Source organism: Peromyscus californicus, unplaced genomic scaffold (assembly GCF_007827085.1).
Source record: "Peromyscus californicus insignis strain IS unplaced genomic scaffold, ASM782708v3 Scaffold_16__1_contigs__length_79575227, whole genome shotgun sequence".
In the NCBI taxonomy this organism is placed as follows: Eukaryota; Metazoa; Chordata; class Mammalia; order Rodentia; family Cricetidae; genus Peromyscus; species Peromyscus californicus.
The window spans coordinates 13,216,943-13,229,846 of NW_026294458.1; positions in this window are offsets into that span (position 1 = coordinate 13,216,943).

Consider the following 12,904-nt stretch of genomic DNA (forward strand, 5'->3'; position numbering starts at 1 on the left):
TTATGCGTGTATTCCAGTCTCATGGGTGGCTGTGAGGTCCTTATTTTTTCTGTATGATATTTGGTACTCCGCAAGCCAAAAACACTCAAGGAGAAGTTGGCAGAGGGATTTGTACAAACATGTTCCGCAAATCTCCGAATCTTTGAACTAAGATGGTCATCACATTTTCCCCAAACATTCCCACAGAGGGCCGTGGAGCCAGGCCCATCTTTTTTGTGTTATTTACTCGTTTATTTCTTTTGGAGTGCAGTTGGAGCACAAACAGTGCGATTGCAAGAAAGATCCAACTGGAAGGGAAACGGCAGTGCCCTATGTGCTGGGACTCATTAAGCCTCCCTGCCCCAGGGATCTGGGAGGCCCATGGAACAAATTCCCTTCCTGGGATTGTTAACATAATCCTCTCTTTGGAGGGTTGAAGGTCCTGCTAGTGGCCAGTGTAAGGGGCCTGGGTGAGCTCTGCAGGACCACATTCTCCGGCACCAGGACCGGGCCTCGCCTCGGATTTCCCACGGACCCTAACTCCTCTGCCTTCCCCACCCATAATCTCCAACTGGCTCCCAGACCCCAGAGCAGGGGGTTGAGGAGTGATCCAGGGAGTGGGGTCAGCAGAGTGTGCTGGGACAGCATCTCCTGGCTACTCTCTTTCCTCCTGCCTCCTTGAAAGCATTTGTGTGTGTGTGTGTGTGTGTGTGTGTGTGTGTGTGTGTGTGTGTGTGTGTGTGGAGTGTGCCAAGTATGTATGTGTGTGTGTGTGTGTTAAGGAGTGGAGTGTTTCAAGTATGTATGTATGTATGTTTGTGTGTTGAGCAGTGTTCCAGGTATGATGGATGGATGCTGTGTGTACCAGGCACTGTGCAGCCATTTATTAAGGTTCTAGTACAAGCTGGACACCCTGCCAGTTCCTCTGGTCCTGTCCATGGTGACGGCAGTACCGTGATCATCACCGTACTGGTTTGTCACGGGCTTGAATCAATTTTAATTCACTTAATGTCTGTGCACATCACTTCATCTAGTACTAGAAACAATTAACTTGGGGCTGGAGAGACGGCTTGGTGGTTATGAGCACTAGCTGCTCTTGCAGAGGACCTGGGTTTGGTTCCCAGCTCCCACATGACAGCTCGAAAATGTCTAAAACCAGTTCCGGAGGATTTGGCACCTTCTTCTGGCATCTATGGGCATCAGGCATGTACGTGGTATGAACACACACACACACACACACACACACACACACACACGTGTGCAAGCACACACTCATAGACACAAAATAAAGATAAATCTTTAAAAACAAAAACAATAATGAATTCTCTCCCCCCCCCTTATTTATCTAGCATTTCACTGTGTAATAGCTTAGGCTGGCCTTGAACTCAAGGTCTTTCTGCCTCAGCCTCCCAAAAGGTTCAAGTGGCTGAGATTACAGGCATTGCCACTATGTCCAGCTAACAGTTAATTCTTACTGAATGTTTATTATCTCCAAAGACCTTCATGGAACTAAATGTGTTTCATCGTCCCAACAACCTTATGAATTTGGTTATTACCAGCATCAGCTGATTTTGCATGTGAGGAAACTGAGGTAGAGCTGGCTACTTTGCTCTTAGTGTTATCTTCACTCGGGGTGGGATGACTTTCTTTTACATGTCAGGGGAAGCAGTATGTATAGGAACTAAACCATGGACTTTGAAGGGCTGCCAGTGGAGCTTCAGAGTGGCTCAGCATCCCTGGGGTCTTGAGTTTGAGTCCAGCACCAAAGGACAACAGCAGCATGAACTTTGAAGTCAGGCCTACCTGAGCGCCGATGCCAGCCTTATCCCAGGCAGGCTGTGCGAGCACGGACAAGTGTGTTAGCTGTCTCCTGCTAGCTCAGCACCACAGCTCGCTCTCAGGAAATCTGAGAGCAGTTTCGCTTGAGGGCGGGAGTCTCACAAGGTCATGGTCACCTCAGAGCTCAACTGGGAGACTAATTCCAAGCTCTGTTACTTGGACATCTCATCTCCACAAGCTGCCCTCATGGTGTGGCAGCTGGCTGGCTTCTCCAGCTGAATAGCCCAAGAGAGCACCCACAAGCAGGCCATGTCTCTTTGTGACCCACTCTCCAAGCTTATATTTCATACTTGGGCCTCGTTCTATCCATCCCAAGCCAATCCCCCCCCCAAAAAAAAACATCCAGCCTGCACAGACATAGTAAAGGGTTCCATAAGTATGTGAAGACAGGGGCTGGAGAGATGGCCCAGGGGTTAAGAGCACTGGCTGCTCTTCCAGAGGACCCAGGTTCAATTCCCAGCACCTACTTGATGGCAGCTCATAGCTGCCTGTAACTCCAGTTGCAAGGGGATTGGACACCTTCACACAGACATGCATGCAGGCAAAATACAAATGCACATGAAGTAAAAATTATTTTAAAAAATGGGAAGACAAAGCCAGATGTGGTGCTTGGGAGGCAGAGGCAGGAGAATGGATGCAACTTTGAAGCCAGTCTTGTCTACATAGTGAGTTCCAGGCCATTGGGGCCTATGCAGCAAGACCCCATCTCAAACAAGAGCGTGAAGACCAGAGGTGGATAGATTTAGCCCCCAGAGGCTGCCCACGAGTCACTTCAGCTGCCTCTCCCTTGTGTGTAAGACAGTCTTCATGCACCCAGATCAGAGTTGACCTAAGGCCTCAGTGAGACAATGCCCTGAAGTTGGAACAGAGTCTGCAAACACTGAAGACCAGTTTTTGTACCACGCAGGCTAGGAGCTACTTGGGCATGGCTGCTGTCTGTCTTGATACCATCTGTCCCTTCGCGGCCTCCCTAGCTCAATGCCTGGCACTTCCTTTCCCTCCACTGACACCAAGCAGGGGCAGTGTCACGCTGTGAGTGGGGAAGAATGAGACTTTGCCTGCTTTTCACAGAGCATGCCTGATACACACTCATGACATACCCTGGAGACGTCAGAGATGTCCTTCGGGGCCCATCCAGAATATAGGGTCTGGAGTACCCAGAGGCACTGACTCCTGCTGCCACCAACCTGCTCTGCTGACATGGTCTAGCAACACAAGCGACCCCAGGGTCCCCATCACTATCCTCCTGCTCTGTTCCCGTGGGTCAGAGATGGTCCGATTTCCCCCAAACATTTCCCTGCTGTTCCCCAGAGAGGCTGGCCCAAGGGCAAGGAGAAGTTCCAGAATTTTCAGCCACCTCCCTGTAGCTAACAATAACTGTGACTCCCTGAGGCTTGTCATCAAGGAACATTGTGTTCCCCTCGGAGGGTGCTTGGTGGCTCTTCCCACTGTTTGGTATTCAGGAGAGGGGAGCAGAGGACCACTGACCAGGCTGTGGACCAGGAAGGGATGGAGCACCGCAGAGGAGCAGGGAGCTGTCCTAAAAGTGTCTGCTTACCTCCGGAGCTGGACTTGAGTCAGGATTCAGGACTGGCCTCATTCTCACTGCTGGTGAACAGGGTCATATCTGCCCAGTGTGTGGGTGTGGTATGGTGGGGGGGGGGGGCGGGACATCCCACTGCCCTGCCAGCTCTCCAGCTGCAAGCAACCTCTAAAAACTTAAACATTTCCAGGGCTGGAAGATGGCTCAGAGGCTAAGAGCACTGGCCGCTCTTTCAGTGGACCTAGGTTTGGTACCCACTCCTCACCTAGCAGCTGACAACAGTCTATAATTTCAACTCCAGGGGATCCAACACCCTCTTCTGACCTCCATCAGCACCAGGCACCCGCATGACACATGTGCATACATGCAGGCCAAACACTCATATACATAAAACAAAAATAATAAATCTTTAAAAAGGAACATTTGCCTCCTTGCAAGTTGATTAGCTGGAGTGTTTTGTTATAGCGACGGCAAGGTGGCTAATGCAGGAGAAATTCCAGGAAACCCAGCCTCACTGGGCACCCAGCTCTCCCAATGGCGAGTAAGTTCTGAGTCTCTGTTTTCAGTTCTGCTCTGCTATAACAACTCAAGTGATGCTGTGCCTGCAGTCTAACCTCAGCTGATAATATTGGGGGGCGCTGACCCCATCATTTCATGACAGACAGAAACTCTCTCTTAACAAAACAAAGGAAAAAACAGAATCCTGAAATGAAAGGACACTTTGTGAGTTTTATTGAATCAGTCCTGTGGAAGCTCATTTTCCTTCCCTTGTTTTATTGTGTTGAAAACTTCAAAATGAAGGAAGAGACGAGTTCCTAAGAGAAAGAACACAGGAAGAAATAAAGAACAGCCCTGAACTGGGGCAAGAGGACACTGAGAGGATGGGTTTCCACTGACTGCACATTTAACCTCAGCACCAGGAGGGCTATCAGCCCGACACCCGCCCTATGCAGAGCCCGGTTCAGATGCCGCAGATGATGGGACTATGGGTTTTTACCCTGACCCAGGCTGGGAAGCAACAAAAGTTCTTGATGAGTCTCAGAGCCTGTCTCAGAAAAGTAGCCTGTGTGATGGGTAGTAAACGTGTGTGTGTGTGTGTGTGCGTCTCCATGTATGTGTGTGTGCATGTGTATTTGTGTGTACATGTGTGTATGTGTATGCATCTGTGTGTGCATTTGTGTGTATACGTGTGTGTGCATTATGTGTATCCATGTATATATGTGTACGTGTGTGTGTGTGTGTGTGTGTGTGTGTGTGTGTGTGTGTGTGTGTTTTGCTGGGGAAAAAACACAGGGCCTTTGCCTACAGTCCTGGTTTAGAATTTTAAGTGGAAACGTAGAACCCAGAGAAAACATCTGAGAGGAGAGAGGGGGAGCTAGGAAAGGAATCGTCTGAGGGGGATGCAGTGAAGCAGCTATGGTATCATGAGGCTTGTTGGGAAGTCTTGCTTAACGTTTGGGACCAAGAAATGTCTGTCAGTCACCCTTGCTCTGCGGGCTGTAGCAGCATTAGTGCTGTGGAGACGTCAATGCTTGGAGCCTGGCTGAGGAAGGTGCCAGGTTCAAGACTGGCCTGGGAAGGAGGGGTGAGGAAGGATGGAAACAGCTCTTAACGGGGGTGGCAGTCTGACTGTTCCGGCCATGAGAGGGCCTGAAGTCACAGACAGGAACTCTAGAGACAGAGTGCCTCAGTGGTGGGAGCTGTTTTCCATCTCCCCTCCAAAGTTTATGATGGGGGCTGGAGAGATGGCTCAGCTGTTAGAGTCTAGGCTCATAGCCAAAAATTCAGGACACACAAGAACAGAGAGAATGGCACGTTGATCTTCTAAAGATCCTCCCATCACCCAGTGACAGCCGTCATCAGTCCAGTGATGTCTAGAGCAGTGTTAGCCGCTGACCTGTGTGTGGGGCTGAATGAGACTGTGGGGCACTGAGTCTAGTTCCTGTCCCTTTCCCGTCTGTCCAGGAGCAGTCAGGGGACTGGCCTGTCACCCCTAGGGGAGCAAGCGGGGTTCCAATGGGAGCCAAGGAAAGAGAAGGAATCTCGGTGGTTGGTCAGGGCTCTAAACAAAGGCAGCTAAGATTGGATGGCCAAGGACACAACATCTTCATGTCCCACACTTGAGGAGCCCAGACGTCTGTGATCAAAAGCTGGCACAGTGGGCAGAGTCTGCCCTCGCCCTCTCTCCACGGCTTGTAGAAACCATCTTCCTGTCCTTCCATGTCCTCTTTCTCTGTTTGTGCTGTGGCTGTATTTCCTCTCTTAGAAAGACACTTCAAATTGGATGAGGACGGATCCGAACAACCTCTCTTTAACTTGATTATCTCTAGAAGGACTCTTCCTCTGAAGAGTGTCCTGTTCCAAGGTGCTGGGGTTGACGGCTTGGTGTGGGGAACTATGATTCAGGAGGGAAGACACACTGAATAATGCCTTGGAGAAACACAAAACCCTCCAACGGCTTCCCTGTGGGAAGCAGGCTGAGGAGGAAGGTCTGTGGGGTGAGGAGAGGCAGAGGAAAGGTTGGCCAGTTCCTTCCTAACGGGCACCCATGTTCCAGGGGAGGCACAACATCTCAGAGTCCACAGGGGCCTCTGGACAGAGACATGGCCTGTCACTGGACATCTTAGTCCCAGGAGTTAAGCACTGCTTGAGAGAAGAACCCTCAAAGTACTTGAGGTGAATATTTTATCCAACTTCTAGTCTTGGGAGTTCAAAATTATTTTGGAAAATTGGAGAAGTAAAAAATTGATATTTCTACATCAATTCAGTTACTTGACAGAGTTATACCTGCCAAACCTAAAGTGGAGAAGCTGGACTCTTCTACAGGGACACTTGCACCCACCCTGGGCCCCATTTGATCATTGACACCCCAAAGGCAAAACCAAGGAGTCTGGTGTTCTAGGGAACTCAGTCTGGAGCATTTTGGGTCTACCCTTCCCCCTTACGTAATATATAGTGCCATCAAGGTTCAGAAGAGAGGATTGTCCTTATGACACAGGGAGGTCAGCAGTGTGGACTCCTTGTTTCTCCAAGTGGCTTTCTCAGAAGGTCCCCAGAGAGGCTGATTCTCATTTGTGTATGACCCACAGCCATGACTTCTGTGAGCTGTGTCTCACAGCACACTAAACAGCTGGTTGGAAGTGAGCAGTCACTTCTGGGGACCTTGTGTTCTGTTGTCCTTGCTTTTCAGCTGTTCTAATGATGTGCAATATCCTGTGTCCTTTTAGCATGTCCCCATCAATTTTATAGGACATCTTTGCTTTCTATCCCAAGGAGGCATTCCAAATTCACCTTGTCCTTTTTTTTTCCAGATGTGGGATAAGCACAACTGGTCCTCAGTTGAGTTTTAAGTAGTTTAACAAAAGAAAGAAAGAAAGAAAGAAAGAAAGAAAGAAAGAAAGAAAGAAAGAAAGAAAGAAAGAAAGAGAAAGAGAGAAAAGGAAGGATGGATGGATAGATGGATGGATGTGTTGTGAGAAAAACCACCACAGAATGGATGTTCCTTTTAATGGGATTTCATATTATATGGCAAGATCATTTCTCACACACTGAAGAAATTTCTGTATACAGAAACAGCTGAGACCTTGCTTTTCAGATCCGTCTCGAGAATTATCTAATGCATTCCTTTCTGAGTCACCTGGAGAGATGGGGTTCCTTCTCTGAAACTAACTCTCACCCACAGAGTGATTGAGACCAATATGGTGCCAAGCAACAGCAGCTGGGGGAAATGAAATGGTGACATTGTATCTTCCCCCTCGCTGGATGGGAAGGCAAGAGTGACCTGTGAGCAGCGGGAGACCTCATCCTGCTCCTTCACATCACACAATGGTAACAGGATGATCACCTGTGGTCGGCTAGAATGAAGAGAAGTCTTCAGAAGACAGAATGGCTGTCACAGCCTATTGTGTACGAATAAGGAAGATAAAGCTTGGGTGTGAGCTGGCTGCTTCCTGCAATACAGAATGTCTAAAGAAGAAGAGCTCAGGAATTTTTCTTCCTTAGGGAAAAAAAATAGACTTTTTTTTAAAGCAGGCTAGGGGAATAGCTTTATTGAGTTATAATAGGCACACAGAAACTGTCTATACTTAAAGTGGACAGTTTGGTCAATTTTGACACATTGTATACAATTGTCCTTCAATGTCCATGGAGTTTTAATTCCAAGACCTTCTATGGATACACAAAGCTATAGATGCTCATGTCCCCAGTGTGAGTGGGGAAGAATTTGCATATGAGCTATGCATAGCCTCTTGTATACTTTAAACAATCTTCATATTACATTACGTAATATAATACAAATGCCATAGGAACAATAGGTAAACTATTGTTTAGGAAAGAAGGACATTGAAAATCTATATGTTGGGACAGATACAACTGAATTTTTAAAAGCTGTACAGATAGGGATTTCACCATTACACTTCCATACATAGATATAATGTCCTCTGATCATTTTTTTCTCCTCTGCTTCCCTTTCTCATCCCTTCCCCTTTACCTTTCCATATCACTGAGCCTTCTACTTTCATGTCCTTTTATTTATTTATTTTTCACCCACCTAGATTCCGTATTAGAGAGCAAACATCTGCTACTTGTCTTTCTGGGTCTGGGTTATTTCATTAACAATGAGGATCTCCAGTTCCAACCATTTTCCTGCAAACAACATAATTCCATTCTCTTTTATGATCACATGAAACTTCATTGTGTATATATCCCACATTTTCTTTATCTGTTCATCCGTTGGTGGGCACCTAGGTGGATTCCATGTTCTGGCTATTGTGGATAGTGCAGTAATGGACACGAACATGTCCTATAGTAAATTGACTTTGCTTCTTTGGGACATAAACACACGGATAGTACAGCTGGATCGTGGACCATATTCCATGGCTGGACTAATTTACATGTCCACCTGCAGTCAGGGTTCCTTTTTTGCCCAACATTCTCACCAACCTTTGTTGTTCATTCATTCTTCCTTCCTCCCTCCCTCCCTTCCTTCCTTCTATAATAGCCATCCTGACTGAGGAGAGATAAACATTTTAATTTTTTTATTTAAACTTAATTATTTTATTTTAGTATGTAGGTGATTTGCCTGCGTGCATGTCTGTGACCACATACATACCTGGTGCCCAAGGAAGCCTGAAGAGGGCATTGGATCCCCTGGAACTGGAGTTATAAATATGTAGACCCACATGGTAAGAAGGCTCTATAGATTGGAACTCAGGTCATCAGTAAGTGTTGGGAATTGAACCCAGGTCCTCTAGAAGAGCAGCCAGTGCTCTTAACTGCTGAGCCGTCTCTCCAGCCTGATCTTTATATATTTTGATGCACAATTCACTGATAGCCAAGACTTTAATATATATATATTAGCTTTTCTTTGTTGTTTTGAGATGAGGTCTCGCTGTATAGCCCTGCCTGGCCTGGAATTCATTCTGTAGATCAAGTTAGCCTCAAACTCATAGGGATCCTCCTGCCTCTGCCTCCCAAGAGCTGGAAATAAAGATGTGAGCAACCACAGCTTGCTATTTCAATTTTAAAATTTTTTATAGACTTAAGACATTCTCTCTCTGTGTCTCTGTCTTTGTCTGTCTCTCTGAGTTATCTCCCTAGGCCCTCATTTAACCATGTCTTTTAAAATTATTTATTTTATTTTTTAATTGTGTGTGTGTGTGGGGGGGTATGTTCACGTGAGTGCAAGTGCCTTCTGAGGCCAAAGGCGTCCGATCCCCCTAGAGCTAGTGTTACAGGGGGGTTGTGAACTACCTGACATGGGTGCTGGGTCCTTGAGAAGAACAGCAAGAGCCTAGGCATGGTGGCACACGCCTTTAATCCCCTCGCTGGGGAGGCAGAGGCAGGTGGATCTCTGTGATTATAAACGATTATAAATATAATCAAGGTTGGCCTCAAACTCACAGAGATTATAAACGATTGGCAGTACCCATAAAGAACTTTCTAAACTCAATAATGGCTAAAAGAGGAAAGCAAGCCAATAAGATGGACAAAGATATATAGATTATATAGATCATATAAAGTAATGCCTTGATTATAGTTCCAGCCACATCTACATAGAGCAGTGGTTCTCACCCTGTGGGTCACAACCCCTTTGGGGATCGAATGACCCTTTCACAGGGGTGACCTAAGACCATAGGGAAACAGATATTTATATTATGATGCATAACAGTAGGAAAATGACGGTTATGAAGTAGCAATAAAAATAATTTTATGGTTGGGGTCACCACAACATGAGGAACTGTATTAAAGGGTCACAGCATGAGGATTGGTGTGTGTGTGTGTGTGTGTGTGTGTGTGTGTGTGTGTGTGTGTGTATGTATATGTATGTATGTGTTGCTCTTGTTGGTTGAGATAGTCTCACTTTGCAGCTCAGGGTGTTCTTGACCTCCCTGTTTTTCCTTGAGTTCTGAGATCATAGGTGTACACCACCGGCTTAGGGTTTCTATTGCTCTGCTGAAATACCATGAAAAGCAAGTTGGGGAGGAGAGGGTTGACTTGGCTACACTTCCACATCACTGTTCATCATCAAAAGAAGTCAGGACAGGAACTCAAGCAGGGCAGGAACCTGGAGGCAGGAGCTGATGCAGAGGCCATGGAGGAGTGCTGCTTACTGACTTGCTTCCCATGGCTTATTCAACCTGTTTTCTTATAGAACCCAGGACCACCAGCCCAGGGGTGGCATCAGTCACATCCATCAGTAATTAAAGAAAATGCCCTACAGGCTTGCCTGCAGCCTGATCTTAAGAAGACGTTTTCTCAGCTGAGGCTCCCTCCTCTCTGATGGCTCCAGCTTGTGTCGAGTTGACATAAAAAGAGCCAGCACAACCACTGTATCTGGCTGAGGAGTTTTTTGTTTTAATGAAGTCTAACTCATCAAAGGATGTTGAGGGGCCTGGGGAGATGGCTCAGCAGTTGAGAGCACTGGTTGTTCTTCCAAGATTAAATTCCCAGAACCCCACCGTATCTCACAACCACGTGTAACTTCAGTCTCGGGATCTGATGCCCTCTTCTGGCCTCTGTGGGTACTGCATGCACATGGTGCAAAGACATTGGTGCCAGGCAAAACACCCATACAAATAATATATACATATTATATTTATATTATATTATATATTTTTTAATGTTGAGGGCCAGTGAGATGGTTCGGCAAGTACAGGTTGTGGCCACCAAGGCTGATGACCTGAGTTTAGTCCCTGGGACCCACATGAAGGAAGGAAAGAACCAGCTCCTTCAAGTTGACCTCTGACCCCCATATGTGTACCATGGCACATGCATGGCCCCTCTACTAAACAAACAAAATTTTAAAGTGGTTTAATAATGTTGAAGAGTTGGAAAGAATTATAAGTTATGCTTTTAGTGTTTTGTCACGGAAATCTTTGACCAACTCAAAAATTTTCTTCTTTGTTCTATTCTGGAAATTTCACATTATACATTTAGGTCTAACAAATTTTTGAGTTAATTTTTTTGTGTGTATGGTGCTAGGCAAAGGTCAGATACTATAAGACTTTAGTCTTCATGGGTTACAAGATCTCTCACAGAAGTTCTGATTTGTCATCACAGTGCAAAAGCTGCTGAGACAATAGATAATGTGGCTGTTTCAATAAAACTTTATTTACAAAAACAGGCAGTGGGTTGCATGCAGCCCCCTGGCTGTATTTGATGATTCTATCTTTGAATATGTAAACCCTGCTGAGCCTTTCCGGGAGCAGGTGCTGTCCCCATCCACACCTAGCTGTTAAATTTGCTCATTTGTTCAATGATCCTCAACAAAAAGAACCTTTCAAAGGGATGCTCATTTTTTCTCATGCCTTGCACCGCCTTCTCCTCTTCCTCCTCATCCTTTTCAATATGCAAATTAGGGCATCTTCCCATATGTGCCAAGAGACTAAGAATCCAATGTGTCCCCGCGCCAGGGTCTCAGGTTCACCAGGCAAACTGCCAGGCCCTTCGATCTCATTCTCTTTGCACACTTTGAAATGACCAAAAGGAAAAGAAAATCTCGTCGAGTCAAATTCTGCTCCCATTTCTGTGGCATCTTAAGTTACATCACTGCTTTCTTTCGTATATCTTCATCTATAGGGGAAATTATTTCTCCTAATTGTCTCCACATTATGAGCAAACAAGAATTGGTCTTTTCTCATTCACCTGGGGCAGTCTCCACCAGGCAATCCCAGGGTTGCCCTATCCTTGGACAGTTTTTAAGCACTGCTCTCTTTTTTAAAACACGATAGAAACGTGAAGAATCAATATTATTTTCTTGTTTAAAGTAATTCTAGAAAGCCCAGCCCCAGGATTTTGCAATCTGTCACAGTCCCTTGGTAGCCTAGCCTGTTGCCAGGGAGAGAGATTATCTGGGTTTGGGGAAGGTCAGCCAGCCCCAGCAGTCTAACCCAGCCTGGCTTGCCAGTTGCCCATCACAGAGGAGGCAAAGCCAGCTATGCACAGCCTGGGCAGGACCACTCCAAGGCTAAGCAGAGAGGTCAGTGAGAAGAGAAAGAACACTTAGCACCACTCTAGCCCCCTCCAGGCTACTCTAATCACCACCCACGCCTGCAGGAGGACACAGCACAATTCGCCAGTAGGCATGGCAGGCAGGCTGCCGGCTGTCCACAAGCTGGAAGCCGGAAGGTCTCTGAGAACCAGAGACTTCATCTTCAAGGCCCTGGAGGCCCTGCTTTGAACCCAGAAGATGAAAGAGCAGATCTCCAGGCTACTAGAGGAGTAGTACACATGCAGCAAGGACATGAAAATATTTATCACAGTCCTCTATAAATGTATGCAAGAGCTGAAGACCCAGAACTGTACCTCATTCCAGCCTAGGAAACAAACATTTGGATCTGCAAAGAGTGAATTTATTCATTCGTTATTATTAAGAATGTTTCCCACTCGACATAAGAGGAATAATTTGAAAAGGACTTTCCATCATTATCCTCCTGGTAACAATACATCATGGGAAGGATCCTTGGTGGCTCTGCAGGTCCAGGAGGTGAAATGAGGTGTCTGAGGCCGCACAGCTGGAACTGAGGAGAGCTGTGTTGTACGGGATCATCCCGAGACAAACAACCGCCATCTTGGGGCATTCAGCTGTGCCCACTTGCAAAAGATCATCCCAGCTGGGCTTGTTGACTGTTCACACCCCCTCATAGAGGAATGCAGAGGGACATGAGGCTGGCTCCCCCTGAACTTCCTGCTGCTCCCTACCACCTGTGTGTGCTTGTGGCCTTGGGGAGGGGCCAGAGTATATAAATCAGGGAAGTCTGCAGGAGGTGGGGGTTCCATCTATGGGCTAGGGGAAAGTGATCATCCCCAGGGGGTAAAGACTTTCCAATATAGCCTTCAGTGGAGAAGGACCCACACTTCAGCAAGCAACCCCCCACTTATGCTCTGTAAGCATAAATAAAAAAAAAAACCTCACTGGTTTCACCCAGGGAACTTTGATGGAATTGTGCCTCAGTTTGTCACTGGGACCTTAGGAGAAGGGGGGGATGAGAGCATCTCCCCCAGAGAAGGGGTTTTAGCAACAAGCTGACTCCTAGTTTAGTG